The 25,656-nt window shown below is 34.2% G+C and overlaps 1 long non-coding RNA gene across 2 annotated transcripts; it reads left to right on the top strand.

Annotated features, from left to right (window-relative positions):
* LOC138189102 (uncharacterized) lies at positions 1–23,955 on the top strand. Of its 2 annotated transcripts, none has more exons than XR_011175895.1 (3): positions 1–25; positions 23,637–23,725; positions 23,827–23,955. It is a non-coding gene; the product is annotated as an uncharacterized LOC138189102 (long non-coding RNA). The 2 variants fall into 2 exon arrangements; XR_011175894.1 differs by lacking the exon at positions 1–25 and adding an exon at positions 23,025–23,133.
* The last annotated feature ends 1,701 nt before the right edge of the window (positions 23,956–25,656 follow it).

The following is a 25,656-nucleotide window of genomic DNA, read 5'->3' as shown; positions in this document are numbered from 1 at the left end:
TGTATGATGATTACTTGTTCACAATGTAAACTTCACTTTCGCTGTTTTAATTATTCATTGAATTAACACATTTTATATCCAAACAATAATCGGAGCACACTTAATAATTTTCTTTTTCTTTTTAGGTTTCCACTATCTGTATTATTCGACGAACAGAGTCACACTTGCTTTTGTTTTAACCACAATATAATTATGACATTTAGTAATCTTGTATTTTGCACTGAAACAATTGAAACTAATTTATTCACTTATTTTAGGTAGTTGTCGTACATTACGTTCCACAAATAAAGATTCACAACCTATACTTGCACGTACACCTTTCTTGCATGTTGATTACTTATTCACAAGGTAACTTTCACTTTCACTATTTTAATTATTCATTGAATTCACACATTTTATATTCAAACAATAATCGGAGCACACTTAATAATTTTCTTTTTCTTTTTAGGTTTCCACTATCTGTATTATTCGACGAACAGAGTCACACTTGCTTTTGTTTTAATTATGACATTTAGTAATCTTGTATTTTGCACTGAAACAATTGAAACTAATTTATTCACTTATTTTAGGTAGTTGTCGTACATTACGTTCCACAAATAAAGATTCACAACCTATACTTGCACGTACACCTTTCTTGCATGTTGATTACTTATTCACAAGGTAACTTTCACTTTCACTATTTTAATTATTCATTGAATTCACACATTTTATATTCAAACAATAATCGGAGCACACTTAATAATTTTTCTCTCTCTTTTTTTTTTTATATATTTTTTTCTCTCTCTCTTTTTTTTTTTTTTTTTTTTTTTTTTTTTTTTTTTTTTTTTTTTTTTAGGTTTCCACTATTTGTATTATTCAACGAGCAGCACTACAATATACAGTATTGTACTATTTTGCCCACTGAAATCGTTTTGTCTATTGTTTACTTCGGTTATGCGCTAGTTTTAACTTGTTTAGGTGCACTGTTCGCGGAATCCCTTTTACTTCAATCTTGACGTTTTGGTTTTGCAAGATTTCTAGCACTTTATGTGGTCCAGTATATTGATCGGAGAATTTTCCTTTACTAGGTTCTTTTAATAGATATACTGAATCCCCTACTTTAAAATTTTGAGGGTTGATTCGTCGGTCGTAGTATTCTTTTGATTTTAGTTTAGATTTTATCAAATTTTCCCTTGCTATTCGTTGTACCGTGTTAATTTTATCGAACAGATCTCCGAGGTATTCTGCGTATGTTGGTTCCATGTTCTCTTCGATTATTACTTCACCTGTAGGCTCTCTGGCTAAATGTCCAAAGACTAATTCGTGCGGAGAGAATTTCGTTCCTTCGTGTACAGAAGTATTATAGGAAAACATAGCTAATTCTACCCATTCGTCCCAGTTTTTGGAATTTTCAATGTATAGCTTGAGATATTCAATCAGTACGTGGTGGGATCTTTCGATCGAACCGTTACTTTGTGGATGATATGCCGTCGTGGTATATTGTTTGATGCGGAATCTCTTTGCTACTTTCTTCATTAGCGAGGATGTGAAGTTTGTTCCTTGATCAGTGAGGATAGCTCTCGGTGATCCGAAACGACAAATAAATTGCTTTACGAATGCATCCGCTACCTCGGCTGAAGAGATTCCTCCTATTGAAATCCCGATAGAGTATTTTGTTAATAAATCTTGGATAGTTAAAATATATTCATTCCCCTTTTGAGTTTTTGGCAATGGACCTACAATATCCATACTAATCTTGTCGAACGCTTTACCTGGTGTGTCTGTAAGTACCATCGGTTGTTTTGCTTTTATTCTTGTGAGTTTCTTCAATTGACATTCCTTACATGTGTTTACGTAATCTTGAATTTCCTTTTTCATGTTTTCCCAATAATAATATTGTCGTATTCTTTGATAAGTTTTTGTTATTCCCTTGTGTCCTGCTACACTTGATTCATGTTTTTCTCGTATTATGTTGTTTCGCGCTTCCACAGGCGGGGTAATTACTTCCCCCGTGCAAATAGTGATGGTTAGGGTTTTTTCCATAAATATTTCTTTTAATTTTCTGATTGTATATCGCCAGGGTATTTCCTCCAAATTTCCTTTGCTAATGCTAAAGGAAGTAAATTGTTTTTCATTTACTACATCTAGTAGAGATCGTAGTGAGTTTAATAAATTTTCTGGTGCTATTGGAATATTCCTATTTTCCTTTATTGGTAGAGATACGATGTATTTCCCGGAATCGCAGTTCAATCTTGCTTTTTCCAACATTAAATCTTCGTAACGAGGCAATTTTCCCATCTCTTTCATTTCTAAGGCTCCTTTATCTATCGGGTTGCCATGTACATCTATGAATATTATTTTATGGTCATTTACTCTTGTAATTGAATCTCGGGTTTCTGAAATTTTTTGTTCCGCAATTATTGTAGGTCTCTGGTCCTTTTCTCGTTGTGGAATTAATTCCGGAATTACAGTAGAGAGCTCTTCTTCGCCTGTCGTATCTGTGTCTTCTTTTTCTCGCTTGGTTATTCCTCTATCTATATTTACATCGACTTCTGCCAGTGCCTGATCAAAATATTTTATGGGGGTTTCTTCTATTGTACGATGTTTTCGGGTATAAACCTTTCCTTGATTTTTCGAATCACTGGCTTGAGGCCAGGCGCGTGGTTTAGCTTCGAATATGGGAGAATCTTCGGTTGACGTATCCAATTTGAATCTTTTTGAGACATGCGTATCCCTTTCTCGTTGTCGAGTTAGTTCTGGAGTTTCGGCGGAATACTCCTCGTCGCTTGTTGTACCCATTCTCCTTTTCCCTCGATCAGTTATTTCTTTATTTACATCGAGCTCGGCTAGTGCTTCGTCAAAATATTTTACGGGCGTTTCTTCCAATGCAAGGTACTTCCGAGCACAAACCTTTTCTCGTTTTGCAGGATCAGTGGGTTGAGGCAAGCCGCGTGGTTTAGTTTCGAATATGGGAGAGTCTTCAGACGATGTATCCTTTTCGAATCTTTTTGAGACAGGATAGCGAATTGGTGAGACTTCCTCTCTCCTTCTGATTGGTAGACAAATTTCCGGAGGATTCCTAGATAATGCGTCAGCGTTTGCATTCGCCCTACCTTCCTTGTACACAATATCGAATTCAAAGTCCGATAATTTCAATTTCCATTTCCAAATTCTCGATGTAGGGTCTTTGATAGAATGCATCCAGACTAAGGGTTTATGATCGGTTACGATAGTAAATTTCCTTCCGTAAAGATACGGTCGGAAATGCATCGCGCTGTAAACGATTGCCAGACACTCCTTTTCTATGGTAGAGTAGTTTTGTTCAGCAGAATTCAATAGTCTTGAGGCATACGCAATCGGTAAATCTTTTCCGATTGGCCCTTGACTTAGTACACCGCTTATAGCATACCCTGATGCGTCTGTAGTAAGGTTAAAAGGTTTAGAAAAATCCGGATATTGTAGAATGGGTTTTGTCATTAGTGCTGCCTTTAAATCTTCGAATGCCTTGTCTTGATTTTCCGTCCATTTAAAGGGAGTGTCTTTCTTCAATAGTTGTGTCAATGGTTTTGCGACCTTGGAGAAATCGGGTATAAATCTTCTGTAGTATCCTGCTAATCCCAAAAATTGTTTGATATTTTTCACTCTTTTGGGTCGCGGAAATTTTGATACGGCTTCGATTTTCTTCGGATCGGGTTTTACTCCATCTTCACTAATTATATGTCCTAAATAATTCACTTCGTGTCGTAAAAATTCGCACTTATCGGGCTGTAATCGTAATTTAGCTGCCCTCAGTCTTTCCATTAACTTATTAAATTTAATTTCATGTTCTTGAAGGGACCTAGAATAGATCACTATATCATCCAGATAGACGAATAGTTCTATTCCTTGTAGACCGGATAACACTGAGTTCATCAAACGTTGAAATGTCGCTGGGGCATTCTTTAGTCCAAAAGGCATTCTTTTGAATTGATAATGTCCATATGGTGTCGAAAATGCAGTTTTGTGGGCGTCTTCTTGTGACATACGGATCTGGTGAAAGCCCGATGCTAAGTCAAACGTGGAAAAATATTTCGCACTTCCTAATTGATCCAATATTTCTGTAATGTTGGGTAGTGGGAAAGCATCGCCGATCGTTTTATCGTTTAATTTCCTATAATCAATAACTAATCTCCAGCGTTTGTTTCCTTGCGAGTCGGATTTTTTGGGTACTATCCATAACGGGGAATTATATGGAGATATCGACGGTTCCACTACATCCGTATCTAGTAATTCTTGAATTTGTCGATTTATTTCTTCTCGATGTACTGGTGGATATCGATACTGTTTAGTATTAACTGGTATATTATCCGTTGTAATTATTTTATGTTCCAAAACTCCAGTTGCTTCAAGTGCATCTCCTGGAATATGAAATCTATCTTGATTATTACGAATCAACCTTTGAACGTTTTCCTTTTCTTCTTCGTTTAAGTGTTCGAGCCGTAGTAACTCAATTATTTGATCGTATCTACTCTCCTTCGATTTTAAAACTGTATTACACGCCGTCCTAGGAAGCGGGGGGGGGTTTTCAAATTCTTTAATTACCATTGTTGGTGTTGTGAATTCGTAATTCCTCGAGGTAGTATTTATTATCCTTATGTAACATTTTCCTCTATAATTCCTCACAACTGCATTACCAAAATAGATTCCCTTGATTGGCTCGATTCTGGGAATAAATCCTTCTTTCATCTCTGGATTTGCGATATTTACTGAACACGTTACTGAGCTTCGCTTAGGTATAATTATCTTTTCTTTAGTATCAAAGGGAATATAAATATTTCCCCATTTGATATGTTTTCCCTCATAGTCCAAACGAGCCTTACATCCTGCAAAAAATTCGGATCCCAGGATTCCGTCTTGATCGATTAGCAATGAATCATCGACTACATGAAAAATAACCGGATGGCCCGCAACCTGTATTACCGTCTGCCCTAGGGAGACCAGGCTCGTTGCCGTAATTCCTCGCACTTCAATTGATTCTTTATCGTCGATGATGGCTGAATCGCGTAAAGCAGTTTTCTTGATAATATTAATCTCCGATCCAGAGTCTAATAATAAACTCGTCTTAGTTTTTAGTTCTGGGGAAACTATTCGCGCAGTTGGTGTCGTTGGGGAATCGTTAAATTTTATTGAAATAATTCGGAGAGGTCGCCTTCCGAATCCGAATCTAACTCCTGGTGATCCTCCTTCGCCGGTTGCTTGTGCTTCACCTTTTCCTTCTTGACTTGAGATTCTGAATTTTCTGTTTGTGACCTCGTTTGGTTGTGGGATGTCTCTCCCACAGTATTTAATACTTGTTCGTTCGTCCTCTCGGTCGGCTTTGCGTTTGCCCTGTTCCTCATTATAGGTGGTGGAGTCGATCTTGCGGGGGCGGCTACCCTTGTTCTGTTCGTTGCCGTCGGCGCCGGTCTCCTGGTTGCTGCTTGCACTCTTGGGCGATTCGGCGTATCGTTCCTTCGAGGCTCGCCCCATTCTCCCGAAGGACGTGTTTGGTTTCCCGATTGTCTCGAAGCATAGGGTACGATTATTCCGGCATCTACACGGGCTTTAAATTTGTAGCAATCTTTTACTAAATGCCCAGGTTTTTTACAATAGTTACATGTGATAATATTTTGTCTCGGAGCATTTGAGTAATTCTGTGATGGAGGTACTGATCTTCGATCTTGGCGGTTATTCCTGACATTGTTGTTAGTGTTCAAAGGACGTACGTTTTCGCGTTTGTAATTGTTCGGAGGTATCGGTCGTTGGGGTCGCGTTCTATCGTTTATTTGTTTTAATTCGTGTGTTGCTTTGACGGCTTGGCGATACGCGTCTTCTAAAGTGTGGTATCCTGCTAGCTTTACTCGCATATATACCTCGTTCGGGAGTCCCTTAACGAAGGCTTCTCTTGTTTCCCAGTCTATTGTATCTTGGATGTCGGGGGATATAATCCCGTAGTCGCCCCTTTCTCCGTCCATTATTGCTAATCTAAGATTTCTAACGCGATCCATATAATCTAATATGTTTTCTCCGGGTCGTTGAAATATCGTCCCTAATTCTCCTTTATATTCGTTAAGAGATTTCTTTGGGCCGAACAGATCCTTTAATTTATTTGCAAAATCGTTTAGGCTTCTTAATTCCGTATCTTCGATGGCGAGGAACGCGTGTCCACGGAGTTTATTGGTTAATAATTTTACTAATTGTGGTTCTTGATACCTAGGAATCATATTTCGCGCGCGCTCGCAAGCTCTTAAAAAGTGAAATACCGATGGTCGATAGCCGTCGAACACTGGTACCGACTCGATCGCGTCTTTTAGTTTAATCGGTTGGACATATCCGCCTGGCTGTATTGTCTCTTGTTGGGTTCCCGGCGGCGATACGGGTGATTCAGGTTCCCTTTTTGATTTGAGTTCATACACGCCATTTTGTACTTCAGCGAGTTTTGTACTCATGTCGCGAAAATTCGCATCCCATGCTTTAAGTTTTTCCGATAACGTCAAGATTAAGTCTTCGTCTAATGATTCTAGCCCGGTCGCCATTATTTCTTAGGTATATAATTTATTGATAAATGTAACAACTTTAATCCTCTGTGGAGCGTATCCCACCGCTGCCACCAAAAATATAACCCTCTAATGTTACGTTCCTGTTTGTTTGAATTGATTTTAAACCGTTGAATTCGCAAGATTTTTTTTTTTTTTTATTGTTTTAATTTTAATTAGTTTTTTGTGTTTGTTTTAATTTATTTTGTTTTGTTTAATTTAATTTAATTTAATTTAGTTCGATTTAGTTGAGTTTCGTCAGGAGGGGAAAATTTACACGATATAATTATATTTAAGATATTGAATCAAGGTTTTCGATTAAAATCTATTTCTAAGTTGAAAGTTTATTGTTACGTACTCGTTTAAAGTCAATTCAAACTTTTGATTTTAATTTAATCTGAAGGGAAAGATTTAAATTTAATTGGCTGTATAAGAAATATTTCTCACACGGTAGTTGCTGCCACCAGAAACAGTCTGAGGACTGTTTCGAATAGAAAAATTTCCTTGTACTTATTTTCGAAATAATTCTATTGATAAATTAATTACTTATGGATAGCGTTGACTAGTGTTAGGCTACTGATAAAATAATTTCCACGTTTTTCGGCTAACCTGCTATGTGCAGGGATACTCGCACGGGAGAGGATTAAAGTTGGATAAAAATAAGTATTCGATTTGTTCGCACGGAATTTATCTAAACTTCAGTATAGAATTATTTAAAATTATATATATATATATATATATGTGTATGTATATATCTGTATGTAGGAATTATTTGAGAGTTCGGTTCAATTTCGTTGTATAGAATTTATTTAAATTTGAATATGGAATTATTCAAGTTGTTATATATATGTATATATATATATATATATATATATATAGCGTTTTAGGGACGGTAAAACAAGAGTGTTCGCGTTAATGGATTGGTTAAGATTTCGAATTTTCTTCGTTTGATGCAAATTTTATCTTTACGTTTCCTTCTCCTCCTCTCTTAATTTCGCCAATGAATCTATCATTGAACTGGACCTTAGTTCATTTGTTAGAGTGATTTTTTTTTTTTTTTTTTTTTTTTTTTTTTTTACCGTTTCGATCTTCTTGCCTTCCGAATTGAGTGTTTACGAGAAAGTGATTTCAATGATCCTCTCTGTGTGGGGTTCGTGTGATTTCGCAAACCTTGCCCAAAGATGGGCAGTATTTTGCCAGCAGTGGGAGGAGGAATGCGAAGATCAATAGATGGTTCGATAGTCGAAACACCGTTATCCACAACCCAACACAGCGAATGATCCTTTGGTTAAGATTCAGAAGGGAATTATTCTATTTTATAATTGTATACAACGATGGCAAGAATGAAGATATCGGTCAATTAGATCTAATTTGATAGTCTTCTCTGCGTAAAACTCGTGTGATTTCGCAAGCCTTGCCCAAAGACGGGCAATGTTTTGCCAACAGTGGGAGGAGGAATGCGAAGATCAATGAGTGTTTCAGTAATTGAAGACACCGTTTTCACAAGCCTACGCAGCGAATGACCCTTCGTTTATTCTCAAAATTGAAACGAAATTGAATGTATTAATTGATGATAAGTAAATCGGATTCGGTTCCTGGATGTGGCGAAGTTACTAGAGAAGAAGAAAATTTTATAAAAATTGAGACTCTTACCTTGTTCCGTCAGGGGCCATCGGCTCGTAATAGTCGTCGGTGAAATTTTTTTTTTTATTTGGTTTAGTTATTCGACTCAGGTATAATTATTATTAGAACTGTAGTTTATTTATTTTTGATTAGAAATACACTCTAAATAAGCTTGCGGCTTATTTATTCGGATAAACGTCGCGGGTATAAATATATTTATTTATGAGGATGTTTTTTTTTTTTTTTTTTTTTTTTAAATCTCGCCAATGAAATGAACACTTAAAAAGATTTCTAACTTAATTTGTGACTTAAACTGAGCAATTAATAAGAGACCGTCTAGGTGCAATGCGCGAATGACGACAATATATTGAAAATCTTCTATGTTCCTGCGCTTATTTATAATAACATCCCCCACGGGGTGGCGGTCAACTGGTGGTTCGCTTCCGTGGGAATCGGGATGCTGCAGTTTTGGGGTTCCTGAACTCGTACGTGAGAGAATGCAAATTCTGTAATCGTTGATGTCTCCTTTGCTTCGTTATCTTGTCTTTTAACTTCCAGATTCCCATCGCGGGTACGTGAGAGAATGCAAAAATCCGTATTTCGACTTAGTTCCCATCGGTTCTATTTTCTGCTGAGGTAGCGTCTAGGAGGCTTGGAGCCTTCCATGCTGGTCTAGTCTTTTTCTTGAGAATCTTTATGTTAGTACTGTGGGAATAATTTTTGTTCTTCGGCGCGTGGAAGGGCCGGTGGCTAGAGTCTCATTATTATATCGACACTTGCCCCGGCAACACGCGCGATCCGCCACTCTCCCGCAGCAAGGATTTCTTTTGGTTTATCTTGGGTAAGTTTGGTTTTGATGAATATTTCCATGTTATGGTTGCTTTTGGGATTTAATTTGATTTTCGATTTTTGCTATTTTCATAAACGTAGATTTCGGTGATTTGGACTTTGACGTTTGGACGATGGTTGCGGAGGCAATTTTATCAGAGGTTCTTATGCAGGCTTCGCGAGTGCGTATTTTGTCTTGTTTTTAGTCCGCTTAATTTATCCCGTTTTGTTCCATTAAGCTCTATTTGTATTATTCTAGCGGAAGAGGAAGAGGGATAGCGAAGAATCCATGAGTGATTCGGGAGGACCCAGCAAACGTATGAGGTATTGTGACCAAGTACGAGAACCAAAGTTGTTGGAGGAGTTGCGTGACATCAGTGCTGATTCCTTGGAATCGAGTTCTGACAATTCTGCTGTTGTTGACGAAAGCTTCTTTGATGCGGAAACCGTCATACTCGAGTGGGATTTTCCTCTATTTGAAGTTGTTGATACTGACCGTTGCGCGAAGGTGCGTTTTCCTGATGAAATCCCTGAAGTAGTTCTGGAGGCACATCTTCGCCATCATGCTTCTGGAGAAAGGGGAATTTCCCCTGTCGTACGTTATTGGTGTATGTGTAAGTTTAGCGAGCTTTATCCTGGAGCTCCTTGTCCTGATTTCGATTTAGTATAGTTGCTCTGTATTTGTAGTTTCGCCGTTTAACAATTTCGGTTTTCTTTTATTTTGGTTGTATGTTAAATATATATATATATATACATATATATATATGTTTATATACTTGTTTCATAATTTATTTCTTTTTATGTTTGTTAAGTACGTGTGTATACTTTTATATATTTTATTTTGTATTTCTTTTATAATATATATATATATATTTTTTTACATTTGTGTTTGATAGTGTAGTTATATATTTTATTTTGTATTTCTTTTATAATATATATATATATATATATATTTTTTTTTTTTTTTTTTTTTTACATTTGTGTTTGATAGTGTAGTTATATATTTTATTTTGTATTTCTTTTATAATATATATATATATATATATTTTTTTACATTTGTGTTCGATAATGTAGTTACACATAGGATTTATTCAATTTTGAAAAAATGTTAATTAATCTTAACAATGTGTTTTCACGATTGTTCCTTACGGCTGATTAGGTATTAATTATTACTTATTCTTTCCTTATTACGATCTCCCATTTGTACTAAATATTTATTCTCTTCTTTTTTTTTTTCTCTTTTTTTTTTTCTTTTCTTTCTTTTTTTTTTTTTTTTTTATTGATTGAGAATATAATTTATTTGTAAAGCAAGAAGGTTAATACGCATGTGGATTATCCAAAATGGCCGCCTGTGAATGTCCCTAGCATATAGTGACTTTTGTTAATATCGAATCTATTATTTATTTGTTAATTATTAAAACCCCCTTTTTTTATGTTTGACGTGTAGTTGAGGCGAGAATAACATTATTTTGCACTTATTTAATGCGTATAACTATTGCATGTGTTCCGATGCACACGTGTAAGAGCTATGACAATCTAAGATGGCTGTTCGTGAATATCTCCAGTATAGTGACGGGTCTTTGCTTTATTTAATATTGAAATAATTATTTCTCCGCCTTAATTTTCTTTATTCTAGCGCAGTTAGGATAGTATTGTTTGTGTATTTATAATATATATATATATATATATACATATATATATACTATATTTATATATTGTGTGTTCATATAATAACATGCGAATAGTATTGTTGTTAAATTTTATAACTCATTAATAGCATTGTTTTATTGTTTTGAGTAGAATGTTCGATAACATAAAGTACACACATATATATAAATATACATATATATTTTTTCTCTCTCTTTTTTTGTGTAGTTTTCATATAAAATTCTCTGAGGTTATCCGAATGTTAGTTAGTTTAAATAATGTTATGTTGTGTGTTCTACTTCTTTTATGTTCATTTAGATTATTAATAATTTGGCTTAAAATATAGATTTTGTATGTATGCGTGCATGTTTCATGAAATTCTTTACTGAAATGTTGGTTAGTTTTAATTATTTATTTTATGTTTACTAGTTAATTTTGATTTAGTAGAGTAGAACACGCATACACACACATAAGTATATATGTATATATTTCTGATAGTGTGACCTTTCTCTTTTTTTTTGTTAAAAAGAATTCTTTAATTGTGTATTTGAGGTTATATGTCAATTATTTGTTTTTATATATATATATATATCTATATGTTTGTAATGTGACAACGTAGTATTGAAAGTTTACCAGATTATTATGTGTTTGATATGGTTTACATATTTATGCTGTACGCAATTCTCCCAATCGAGGCGGTGTTAATTATTTTTAATCGCTGGATTTGCTAACAAGTAGTTAGTCGGTTAGTTTCAATAGTACTGTATGTTCTATATCTTTTATATTCATTTAGATTATTAATAATTTGGTTTAAAATATAGATTTTGTATGTATGCGTGCATGTTTCATGAAATTCTTTACTGAAATGTTGGCTAGTTTTAATTATTTATTTTATGTTTACTAGTTAATTTTGATTTAGTAGAATAGAACACGCATACACACACATAAGTATATATATATATATATTTCTGATAGTGTGACCTTTCTTTTTTTTTTTTTTTTTTTTGTTAAAAAATTCTTTAATTGTGTATTTGAGGTTATATGTCAATTATTTGTTTTTATATATATATATACCTATATGTTTTGTAATGTGACAACGTAGTATTGAAAGTTTACCAGATTATTATGTGTTTGATATGGTTTACATATTTATGCTGTACGCAATTCTCCCAGTCGAGGCGGTGTTAATTATTTTTAATCGCTGGATTTGCTAACAAGTAGTTAGTTGGTTAGTTTCAATAGTACTATGTGTATGTTCTATATCTTTTATATTAGATTATTAATAGCTTGGTTTAAAATCTAGGTTTTATATATATATATATAGACATGCATGTTTCGTAGTATAGTTTTCATATGTAGTTCTTTACTAGAATGAGCACGAGTTTTGATTATGTATTTTATGTTTACCAGATTGTTAATTTGATTTAATAGTATAGAATGCGCACACATATACATATTTCCGTCAATGTGATTTTTATATAAGTTTTTTTTTTTTTTTTTTTTAATAGTGTAGTATTGTGTATTTTAGGTTAGGTGTTTATTAGACTGTTAACCATTTGATTTCGTATATGCATATATATTTGAAATTTGATAATTTTGGATTTGTTACATAGTATTGAAAGTTTTATTTCTAATATTTACTAAATTGTTATGTGTTTAACATATATGTATATATTTGTGTATAATACTCCAAGTTGCTGCGATGTTAGTTGTTTTGATCATTTGTTTTGTTAATTAAAAAAAATGTATTCCCGCTGTTTCAATTATTTCCCTTCTGTAGTCATTCTTATTTCTTGATTTACTCGTTTGGTTCGCCACTCGTTTAATTCATTAATTAATTTTTATTTACTGATTTAAATTCTTCTTTTGTATTTCACATATTCCGTCTTCGTTGATTGATTGTAGTATATCTTCTTGTTGCTCCTTTGCGAATTTGTCATATATAATCCTACTTATTCTTGTTTTATTTGATCGGTTCGTATCTAGTCCAGTTTATTAATTGACTTTATTTTATACTGATAGTTATCGGTTAGTTTTTCGAATCGTGGTTTATCCTTTGCCAAGTTATCAAGTTCATAGGATATTGGTAGGTTTATTTGATGTTATATACCTATATTTTATTTATTGGTTGATTTATTGAACCATAGGTTTTTAAATATCGTGTCGGTTATTGGTAGATTTATTTAGTGTTATGTGCATATATTTATTTATTGGTTGATTTTATTCTACATATTTTGTGTTTCGTATATATTCATCCCTATAGTTAGTCTATAGTCGCCCTTATTCGTTAATCTTTTATTTTGTTTTGCAGTAGCGTGTGTTCCTTGGTCTATTCAAATTTTACTCGCGCTGATTTCCGTATAGTAGCTTTGTATTTTCGTTACGGCACGTGCGGAGCGCGGGACGTGACAACGGTTAAACGGTTGTTTATTACATTCTGCACGTAAAAAGGAGTAAAAAGAGCGCTTAAACGTCGAAATATCTCAAACGGGAAGGAAATGACGGTCAGTTTTCATCAAAATCGACGAAATCATCGAGATTTGCGAGCTGTTCCGCTTGTTTCGACGGTTAAAGGGTTGTTTATTACATTCTGCACGTAAAAAGGAGTAAAAAGAGCGCTTAAACGTCGAAATATCTCAAACGGGAAGGAAATGACGGTCAGTTTTCATCAAAATCGACGACATCATCGAGATTTGCGAGCTGTTCCGGTTGTTTCGACGGTTAAACGGTTGTTTATTACATTCTGCACGTAAAAAGGAGTAAAATGAGCGCTTAAACGTCGAAATATCTCAAACGGGAAGGAAGTGACGGTCAGTTTTCATCAAAATCGACGAAATCATCGAGATTTGCGAGCTGTTCCGCTTGTTTCGACGGTTAAACGGTTATTTATTACATTCTGCACGTAAAAAGGAGTAAAAAGAGCGCTTAAACGTCGAAATATCTCAAACGGGAAGGAAATGACGGTCAGTTTTCATCAAAATCGACGAAATCATCGAGATTTGCGAGCTGTTCCGCTTGTTTCGACGTTTAAACTGTTGTGCATTGCATTCTGCACGTAAAAAGGAGTAAAAAGAGCGCTTAAACGTCGAAATATCTCAAACGGGAAGGAAATGACGGTCAGTTTTCATCAAAATCGACGAAATCATCGAGATTTGCGAGCTGTTCCGCTTGTTTCGACGGTTAAACGGTTGTGCATTGCATTCTGCACGTAAAAAGGAGTGAAATGAGCGTTTAAACGTCGAAATATCTCAAACGGGAAGGAAATGACGGTCAGTTTTCATCAAAATCGACGAAATCATCGAGATTTGCGAGCTGTTCCGCTTGTTTCGACGGTTAAACGGTTGTTTATTACATTCTGCACGTAAAAAGGAGTAAAAAGAGCGCTTAAACGTCGAAATATCTCAAACGGGAAGGAAATGACGGTCAGTTTTCATCAAAATCGACGAAATCATCGAGATTTGCGAGCTGTTCCGCTTGTTTCGACGGTTAAACGGTTGTTTATTACATTCTGCACGTAAAAAGGAGTAAAATGAGCGCTTAAACGTCGAAATATCTCAAACGGGAAGGAAATGACGGTCAGTTTTCATCAAAATCGACGAAATCATCGAGATTTGCGAGCTGTTCCGCTTGTTTCGACGGTTAAACGGTTGTTTATTACATTCTGCACGTAGAAAGGAGTAAAAAGAGCGCTTAAACGTCGAAATATTTCAAACGGGAAGGAAACGACGGTCAGTTTTCATCAAAATCGACGAAATCATCGAGATTTGCGAGCTGTTCCGCTTGTTTCGACGGTTAAACGGTTGTTTATTACATTCTGCACGTAAAAAGGAGTAAAAAGAGCGCTTAAACGTCGAAATATCTCAAACGGGAAGGAAATGACGGTCAGTTTTCATCAAAATCGACGAAATCATCGAGATTTGCGAGCTGTTCCGCTTGTTTCGACGGTTAAACTGTTGTGCATTGCATTCTGCACGTAAAAAGGAGTGAAATGAGCGTTTAAACGTCGAAATATCTCTAACGGGAAGGAAATGACGGTCAGTTTTCATCAAAATCGAAGAAATCATCGAGATTTGCGAGCTGTTCCGCTTGTTTCGACGGTTAAACTGTTGTGCATTGCATTCTGCACGTAAAAATTAGTGAAATGAGCGTTTAAACGTCGAAATATCTCAAACGGGAAGGAAATGACGGTCAGTTTTCATCAAAATCGACGAAATCATCGAGATTTGCGAGCTGTTCCGTGTTACGTTCCTGTTTGTTTGAATTGATTTTAAACCGTTGAATTCGCAAGATTTTTTTTTTTTTTATTGTTTTAATTTTAATTAGTTTTTTGTGTTTGTTTTAATTTATTTTGTTTTGTTTAATTTAATTTAATTTAATTTAGTTCGATTTAGTTGAGTTTCGTCAGGAGGGGAAAATTTACACGATATAATTATATTTAAGATATTGAATCAAGGTTTTCGATTAAAATCTATTTCTAAGTTGAAAGTTTATTGTTACGTACTCGTTTAAAGTCAATTCAAACTTTTGATTTTAATTTAATCTGAAGGGAAAGATTTAAATTTAATTGGCTGTATAAGAAATATTTCTCACACGGTAGTTGCTGCCACCAGAAACAGTCTGAGGACTGTTTCGAATAGAAAAATTTCCTTGTACTTATTTTCGAAATAATTCTATTGATAAATTAATTACTTATGGATAGCGTTGACTAGTGTTAGGCTACTGATAAAATAATTTCCACGTTTTTCGGCTAACCTGCTATGTGCAGGGATACTCGCACGGGAGAGGATTAAAGTTGGATAAAAATAAGTATTCGATTTGGTCGCACGGAATTTATCTAAACTTCAGTATAGAATTATTTAGAATCATATATATATATATATATATATATATATATATATATATGTGTGTATGTATATATCTGTATGTAGGAATTATTTGAGAGTTCGGTTCAATTTCGTTGTATAGAATTTATTTAAATTTGAATATGGAATTATTCAAGTTGTTATATATATATATATATATATATATATATATATATAGCGTTTTAGGGACGGTAAAACAAGAGTGTTCGCGTTAATGGATTGGTTAAGACTTTGAATTTTCCTCGTTTGATGCAAATTTTATCTTTACGTTTCCTTCTCCTCCTCTCTTAATTTCGCCAATGGATCTATCATTGAACTGGACCTTAGTTCATTTGTTAGGGTGATTTTTTTACCGTTTCGATTTTCTTGCCTTCCGAATTGAGTGATCACGAGAAAATGATTTCAATGATCCTCTCTGTGTGGAGTTCGTGTGATTTCGCAAGCCTTGCCCAAAGATGGGCAGTATTTTGCCAACAGTGGGAGGAGGAATGCGAAGATCAATAGATGGTTCGATAATCGAAACACCGTTATCCACAACCCAACACAGCGAATGATCCTTCGGTTAAGATTCAGAAGGGAATTATTCTATTTTATAATCGTATACAACGATGGCAAGAATGAAAATATCGGTCTATTAGATCTAATTTGATAGTCTTCTCTGCGTAAGACTCGTGTGATTTCGCAAGCCTTGCCCAAAGATGGGCAATGTTTTGCCAACAGTGGGAGGAGGAATGCGAAGATCAATGAGTGTTTCAGTAATTGAAGACACCGTTTTCGCAAGCCTACGCAGCGAATGACCCTTTGTTTATTCTCAAAATTGAAACGAAATTGAATGTATTAATTGATGATAAGGAAATCGGATTCAGTTCCTGGATGTGGCGAAATTACTAGAGAAGAAGGAAATTTTATAAAATTGAGACTCTTACCTTGTTCCGTCAGGGGCCATCGCCTCGTAATAGTCGTCGGTGAATTTTTTTTTATTTGGTTTAATTATTCGACTCAGGTATAATTATTATTAAAACTTTAGTTTATTTATTTTTGATTAGAAATACACTCGGAATAAGCTTGCGGCTTATTTATTCGGATTAACGTCGCGGATATAAATATATTTATTTATAAAGATGTTTTAAATCTCGCCAATGGAATGAACACTTAGAAAGATTTCTAATTTAATTGTGACTTAAGCTGAGCAATTAATAAGAGACCGTCGAGGTGCAATGCGCGATAGACGACAATATATTGACAACAAAATAACAAGCCGAAACGTAACGTACAATTAGCGACAAAAAAATGGACTGAAACGTAACGTATAATTCGCGACAGAATAATGGACGATGTTCTGTGTTGCTGCGTTTATTTATAATAACATCCCCCACAGGGTGGCGGTCAACTGGTGGTTCGCTTCCGTGGGAATCGGGATGCTGCAGTTTGGGGTTCCCGAACTCGTACGTGAGAGAATGCAAATTCTGTAATCGTTGATGTCTCCTTTGCTTCGTTATCTTGTCTTTTAACTTCCAGATTCCCATCGCGGGTACGTGAGAAAATGCAAAAATCTGTATTTCGACTTAGTTCCCATCGGTTCTATTTTCTGCTGAGGTAGCGTCTAGGAGGCTTGGAGCTTTCCATGCTGGTCTAGTCTTTTCTCGAGAATTTTTATGTTAATACTGTGGGAATAATTTTTGTTCTTCGGCGCGTGGAAGGGCCGGTGGCTAGAGTCTCATTATTATATCGACACTTGCTCCGGCAACACGCGCGATCCGCCACTCTCCCGCAATAAGGATTTCTTCTGATTTATCTTCCGTGAGTTTGGTTTTGAAGAATATTTCCATGCTATGGTTGCTTCCGGGATTTAATTTGATTTTCGATATTTGCTGTTTTCGTGGTTTTGATCTCTTTTCCTATTTTGATGTTTCAGCGCAAGAGAAAGTGGGATTCCGAAGAACCGTGTGTGATTCCGAACGATGTATTCAGCGCATGACGCGTTGGCAGTTCCATCCTGAAGCTTCTTGATTTCGATTTTGCCGCTTTGGATATACCCCGTTCATATGTTAGTTATATATATATATATATATATATTTATTTATTTATACATTTTAAATATATTTGTTTAGTTTTATATTTTCTTTTTACTCGATTATATATATATATATATTTTTTATACAAAGTAATTTTCGCATAATAAAATTGTTAACAATGTGTTTTATGATTCATTTCTCGCGGCTGATTTCCACCAATCCCCGGCCTTCCTGTCCCGTGTCTTTATTTATTGCTACCTCGGCTCGACGTTCCATTTTGTATTAAATATTTATTTCCGCTGTTCTTTCCTTTTCCTTTTCTTTTCTTTTTTTCTATCGAAAGTATAATTTTATTATTATTATTTTTTGTAACACGTACGAATCAGTCCACGCATGTTTCAAAATGGCCGCCCGCGAATGTCCCTCGCATACAGTGACTTCTATTGATCTCGGATCTATTTATCGATTATGTGTAAATCTTGTTTCGGCGTTTTTGACGTATAGTCGAAGTGAAAAATATAGTATTTCGTATTTATCCAATGCGTACAATCATTGCGTGTGTTTCGACGTGCGCGTATAAATCTAACATGGCTGTTCGCAAATGTCATCAGTGAGGTTACAGTGGCGGGGTTTTAGTTTTATCGAACTGATTTTTCTGTCTGTCGCTCGTTTTCCCTTATTCTACCGCAATTAGACTGTATATTTATTGTTATTATTATTGTTAAAATGACAATAGTATTGTTCATGTGAATATATATATATATATATATTTATATTGTGTGTCATTTTAATGTGACTAATGTTTTGTAATTTTTTCGATAGTGCTATTTATTGTGCTAAGTAGTTTATTTTATAGTGTTCAATAATATAAAACACACACAAACGTATATATATATATATATATATATATGCATATACATGTTTCTTGTAGTGGTGTAGTTTCATACGAAGTGAAATGTTAATTGTTTATTTCGTGTTTACTAGATTGTTAATTTTGATTTAGTAGAATAGAACACGCATACACACACGCGCATATAAGTATATATGTATATATTTCTGATAGTGTGACTTTTCATATAAATTCTTTAATTGTGTATTTGAGGTTATATGTCAATTATTTGTTTTCATATATACATATATGTTTTGTAATGTGACAACGTAGTATTGAGAGTTTTATTTCTATCGTTTACCAGATTATTATGTGTTCGATATGGTTTACATATTTATGCTGTACGCAATTCTCCCAGTCGAGGCGGTGTTAATTATTTTTAATCGCTTGATTTGCTAACAAGTAGTTAGTTAGTTTCAATAGTGCTATGTGTATGTTCTATATCTTTTATATTCATTTAGATTATTAATAGCTTGGTTTAAAATCTAGATTATATATATATATATATATATATATATATATATATATATGCATGTTTCGTAGTATAGTTTTCATATGTAATTCTTTAATAGAATGATCACGAGTTTTGATTATGTATTTTAGTGACTAATGTTTTGTAATTTTTTCGACAGTGTTATTTATTGTGCTAAGTAGTTTATTTTATAGTGTTCAATAATATAAAACACACACAAACGTATATATATATATATATATATGCATATACATCTTTCTTGTAGTGGTGTAGTTTCATACGAAGTGAAATGTTAATTGTTTATTTTATGTTTACTAGATTGTTAATTTTGATTTAGTAGAATAGAACACGCATACACACATATAAGTATATATGTATATATTTCTGATAGTGTGACTTTTCATATAAATTCTTTAATTGTGTATTTGAGGTTATATGTCAATTATTTGTTTTCATATATACATATATGTTTTGTAATGTGACAACGTAGTATTGAGAGTTTTATTTCTATCGTTTACCAGATTATTATGTGTTTGATATGGTTTACATATTTATGCTGTACGCATTTCTCCCAGTCGAGGCGGTGTTAATTATTTTTGAACGTTTTAGCCTGTCGATAGGTTGTTACTTAGTCCCTAGTGTTGCGTTGTGTGTTCTATTTCTTTTATATTCATTTTTGTGTTTGCAATTCTTCAAGTCGTTGCGGTGTCAATTATTTTGAACGTTTTAGCCTGTCGATAGGTTGTTACTTAGTCCCTAGTGTTGCGTTGTGTGTTCTATTTCTTTTATATTCATTTAGATTATTAGTAGTAGTTTGGTTTAGAGTGTAGATTATATATTTATATATTTATATATATAGACATGCATGTTACGTAATGTAGTTCTCATTTATAATTATTTTACCCGAATGTTGGCTAGTTTTAAGTATGTATCTTAAATTAATAATTTTAATTTAATAATGTAGAGTGCGCACACATATATATATATTTCTGACGATGTAACCTCTATTTCTTTAATAATGCAATATTGTATGTTTTATGTATTCGTTAGACTATAAGTTCATTGATTTTATATACTCATATATTTATAGTTTGGTAATGTTGGATTTGTATTATTAGTATAGTATTGGAAGTATTGTTTCTAATATTTTCTGGGTTATTACATGTTTGGCATATATGTTTATATTTATATGTAACTCTCCAAGTTGTTGCTGCGTTGATTGAATAAAATATATTTATATACACATATATTCCTGGTGTTTCAATTATTTTCCTTTTGTAGTTATTCTTATTTCTTGATTTACTCGTTTGGTTCGCGACTCGTTTAATTCATTAATTAATTTTATTTACTGATTTAAATTCTATCTTTTGTATTTTACATATTCCGTCTTCGTTGATTGATTGTAGTATATCTTCTTGTTGCTCCTTTTCCTTTATTTTGCAAATTTGTCATATATAATCCTTCTTATTCTTGGTTTATTTGATTGGTTCGTATCTAGTCCAGTTTATTAATTGATTTTATTTACTTTATTTTATACTGATAGTTGGATTTATTTGTCGCCCTCATTTGTTAATTTTTTATTTTGTTTTGTAGTAGCGTGTGTTCCTTGGTGTATACAAATTTTTCTCGCGCTGATTTGCGTATAGTAATTTTGTATCTTCGTTACGGCACGTGCGGAGCGCGGGACGTGACACCCCCGCCCTTGGAGTTCAAATTTCCGGAGGAAATTTGACTGAGGGCGTCTCTGAATTCGCTCAAGGCGGATACAGATGCCGTTGGTTGTTCTCCAGTTTTAGTCAGTGCGAATGTTACTTCCCGTGTTGTTAGTGTGTAAACTGGTTGCACTGGTTCCCCGTTGGTCCTTTTCTCCTGGATCTTTGTAGCGATTCCCTCATACAATACGTCGTATTGATCAAATTTGCATGGTGAGGGTGGTTGTGGTTGCCAATAAGTGTGTCCGTCCTTTGCGTCTAAACAGTTTCCTTCGCCTTACTGTGGCTTGTTCAACGACCTTTTCCCAGCTCCCATTGTTGGGCAGTTGTTTCATGGAGGTATTCGGCGAATCCATTATGCACTGCCGACGTGTGGGAGTGCATGCCACAGTAATATATAATTCGAGTTATTTGCACCTTGCATTGCCTCACATTGGTAAATTCGAATTCTGAGAGTTGCAGTAGTTGAATATAAATATCTTGGGTTTCTGTCGTTGCAGGTTGTATGCTGCAGTCCCCGATGGAGTTTAAAGAGATGGTGGTAACGTTGAGGTGATTGTCATTGCAGTCGTATCCAACCAGGCCACATGTTATTTTGATGAGGGTAAATACGATGACCAGGTGATTCATCTTGCTATTAGCAATTTATTAAATTGTTTCTTACTCTTGAGTTTATTAGAAATAAGAATAACCTTTTAATATATATATATATATGTGTATAGAAAAGGAAATTATATTTATACATTTTGTCTTCTCCCTTTCCTCCATTTCTTTCTTTTTTTCTTTATTACAACTTTGTTTTATTTTAGGTTTGATGTATATGCTATCAGTGAAGATAATTTTATGAAGGCTACTTGAGTTATAATTATATACATATATGCATACGTTTTGGTGAGTAATATAAATGGGATTTATTTTATCGTTATAAATATATATAAGTATATATTATCAATAGGTATAAATGTCATAAATGTAGCTTGTTTTCATATATATATATATATGTGTGTATAAATATGACAGTTTATTTTATGAGTCACTTGCATCGTCAATGGAAGTGAGTGTTGCAAATATCGTCTACTTTAAAACATGCGTGTATATATATTGGTAAACATGAATGAAAATTATATGTATAGTTATTAATGTTGTTTGTTTACAGGTAGATAGTATAAGTATACAAGTACGTTATATTTCGATGGTGCGGAGTATCATTCCTTGAACTAAAAATTCTCTTTCAAGGTGAGTTACATTATTGTAGACCATCATGCATTGGAGGCATGATATAGTGGGTTGTAGGTTCGCTAGGTCTATATCGCACATGCTGCAGTATGATATTTGTATACTTGCAGGTACTCCGCATAGGAAATGAGTGGGCGGCTCTTCACATAGGTCCTGCTCGTCTGGATCTAGGTTGTCGAAACAATCTTGACAAGGATAGCCGCTATAAAAATGGTAAACGGAGCATATCAACCGAGCACAGAGGCAGGACTCAACCTCCTTCGTCACCTCCAGATTGAATGCGAGCTCGGGTCCGTCTGGGTTTTCTATGTCAGAATTGATGAGTTCGCCACTCGTTCTGTACATACATACAAAAACAATTAATATATTTTCTCTTTTTTTTTTTTTATATATTTCGTTCGGACCTGTTCCTTTATATGAATATTGTATCCCTGTATATAATATAATATATATGTAATATGTTATGATTATGTTAGTTATTATTTATTATTTCTTTTTTTTTTCTTTTTACCCTCCTCTCACTCTCCTCTCTCTTTTTTTTTTTATTAGTACCTAACATAGCTATCATGATCCTATATTACATTGTATTGGTTATTATTCGTGTTGAGGTGTGTGTGTGTGGGGTGTGCGCGACGGATTTTTTTTCAACATGGTCGCTCGCGTGTATCTCTGGTATGGTGTTGTTTTAATGTCAACAGTAATGTATTATTGAAATAACTGGTTATGATTTTATTTAGTAGTGTTTTGTAATGTTGTTTTGTGTTTCATGGTATTGTGTGTGTAAATACCGCGTGTTACTTTAATGCAATAACATGGGTTATATTGTTATCGAATTTCAATGGTCATTGTTTTGGTTATACGTGACTTGCGTTTATATAAGTCTCGTTTAATTTAGTTAGTATTTTGTGTATTGTGTTACCAGTCGTTTTCGTGTACTACAACTTTATTCTTTGGTACTAAGTTCAGTCATGACTTGTTAATATTTAGTTAGTCTATCGTGGTTAGTTTCTAACCTATTTCTGTGTTTATTAACCTTTCTTATTTCCCTATTAATTTTATTATTGCTTATGTTTGCTTGTATTGCTTATGTTTATTGTTATTATTTTATGTTTGATATGAATTAGTTCCTTTATTAGTGATTAAGTCTTATTTGTTAGATTAACATTGTTTGTAAAAAAAAAAAAAATTTTCCTTTTTAGATTTTTGATGCTGCGTTGCTTACCTGGATCATTCTCACAACATCATCAGATTCTTCGGTATTACCTTGGATACTTACTATGGTTGCCTTCAATCATCCTATGTCTGCGATCATAAAGGTACTGTTTAATTTATTAATTCAATATGTGTATGATATATTGTGTGAGCGACCGCTATTGTGTATTACAAAATATGCTTCTACATGTTAGATATAATAGTTAATACAATATACTATCTTTTTACTCCGGTTCTATCTATTACTAGCTTCCAATTAATCTATCTTAATTATCTTCCTAACGACTTTCTATACTTATCAGCTATTTTATTTCTTTTACTAATCTGTGAAATTCATGCCTGTACACTTCCTTGTATGGCGTTTGATTGTTTATAAGGTAAGTTGCACCTTCACTGTTTTAAATATTCGTTGAACTATCACGTTTCATATTCAAACAATAATTGGAGCACTTGTAGTAATCTTTCTCCCCCTTTTTTTTTTTTCAGGTTACCTGCTATCTGTGTTATTCGATGTACAGTGTCACGCTTTCACAGTCTTGCTATGACGTTTAGTAGTGTTGTATCTTGCATCAAGGCGATCGAAGTTAATCCATTTATTTACTTTCAGCTGGCTGTCGTACATGGTGTTCCGCAAACAGGGATCCATGACCTATTTTGCACGTACACTTTCTTGTATGATGATTACTTGTTCACAAGGTGAATTTCACTTTCACTATTTTAATTATTCATTGAATTAACACATTTTATATTCAAACAATAATCGGAGCACACTTAATAATTTTCTTTTTCCTTTTTAGGTTTCCACTATCTGTATTATTCGACGAACAGTGTCACACTTCCTTTTGATTTGATCACAATATTGTTATAACATTTAGTAATATTGTATTTTGCATTGAAACACTTGGAGTTAATTCATTCATTTATTTCAGCTGGCTGTCGTACATTGTATTCCGCAAACAGGGATCCATAACCTATATTTGCACATACATTTTCTTGTATGATGATTACTTGTTCACAAGGTAAATTTCACTTTCACTATTTTAATTATTCATTGAATTAACACATTTTATATTCAAACAATAATCGGAGCACACTTAATAATTTTCTTTTTCCTTTTTAGGTTTCCACTATCTGTATTATTCGACGAACAGTGTCACACTTCCTTTTCTTCATTTTAGTTTTTATTCTGCGCCAACACGCAAGTTTACTGACACCGATCCAATTATCCAATTGCTTGCCAATAGCATTTAAAATACAAATTTTTGAAAATGCCGTAGCTATATTAACCCAAATATATTTTAGATATAGTATAGTGTGATACCATCCATATTTTCCAAGAGGAATCATAAGATTAGCACTCATGTTATCTACGTCAAATGCTAGATGTAACAACCAATGAAGTATTTTTAATCCAATTATAATCCAATGGCTAGCGTACTTATTCGAATTTTTATATATATCCTTGACTGGTGATTCCCTATTTTCTCCCTTTTTATTTCCTTGAACACGTTGAACTTGCGTTTTTTCGGCTTGAAAATGTTTAGAATCCTTTTCCTTAGTTATCCATTCTTCTTTATTTACTTTATTCGCAACACGTTGATTTTTCTCTACCTTTTCAGGATGAATAGTTTCACTGGAAGTGCTTACTATAATTAAATTATTATTTATTTGTACAGAACGTTTAGGAATATTTTCGGTAGATTTAGAATTATTCTTTGAATTTTTATTACAAACCTTTCTGCTTATAGATTCTGTTTCGGATATAGGGATAGGTATACTTTTATTCTCTGTAGTCTGATCTTCCTTGCAATTTAATGGCTTGGCTTTGAGTCCGATTAAATTATTTTCTGATGGTTTTATAAAAATTTTTGAGTGAGATACACTCGCTATCTCCTTTTCTATTATGTTTGAAACATTCACGAAATTCGTGGAGCCTTGCTTTTGTATCTTTGCCAAGTCGAACGTGGAGAGGCACTTCGCACTTCCCAGCGGGTCCAATATTTCCGTGGTATTAGGCAGTGGATAATCGTTGCCCATCGTTTCGTCGTTCAGTTTTCCAGTTTCCGATTCTTCTGCAAGTTCTTTGGCATTAGTATTGTTTATCTTGTTTGGGAGTTCGGAAAATTTCTCACTGATGATCCTGTCTGTGGTGTCGTGCGTCCTGTTACTATTTAAAGTGACGTTATCCCTTATCACAGCAACGGAATGGTGTTTGCGTTGAAAAGTTGATTGATTCAAATGATCGTCATCCCTCTTTTGACTTAGATCTCTGTCGAGGTATTTACTTATGCATTTTTCTTCCCAGATTATTGCTCTTGCTCCTTTCCTGGCATCTTCCTCTATTCCCGGATTGTTTAGATATTTCCGCGACGGCGGTACAAATCTCCAATCCCTGTGGTTGTTTCCGATGTAATTACTATTGTATGGGGAATGAGCGTTGTTTCGGTTATAATTATTCGGAGGTGTCGGACGCTGGTATCGTATTCTATCGTTCACTTGTTTTAATTCTCGTGTTGCTTTCACTGCTTGGCGGTTATTCCTGATATTGTTGTTAGCGTTCGGAGGACGTACGTTATTGCGTCTGTAATAGTTTGAGGGAGTCGGTCGTGTGGGTCGCGTTCTATCGG

The sequence above is a fragment of the Bombus flavifrons genome, chromosome 18, assembly GCF_040668555.2.
Source record: "Bombus flavifrons isolate JBK064 chromosome 18, iyBomFlav1_principal, whole genome shotgun sequence".
NCBI classification, from domain to species: domain Eukaryota; kingdom Metazoa; phylum Arthropoda; class Insecta; order Hymenoptera; family Apidae; genus Bombus; species Bombus flavifrons.
Note: the sequence above shows the minus strand (reverse complement) of the source record. Positions and strands in the feature narration are given on the sequence as shown.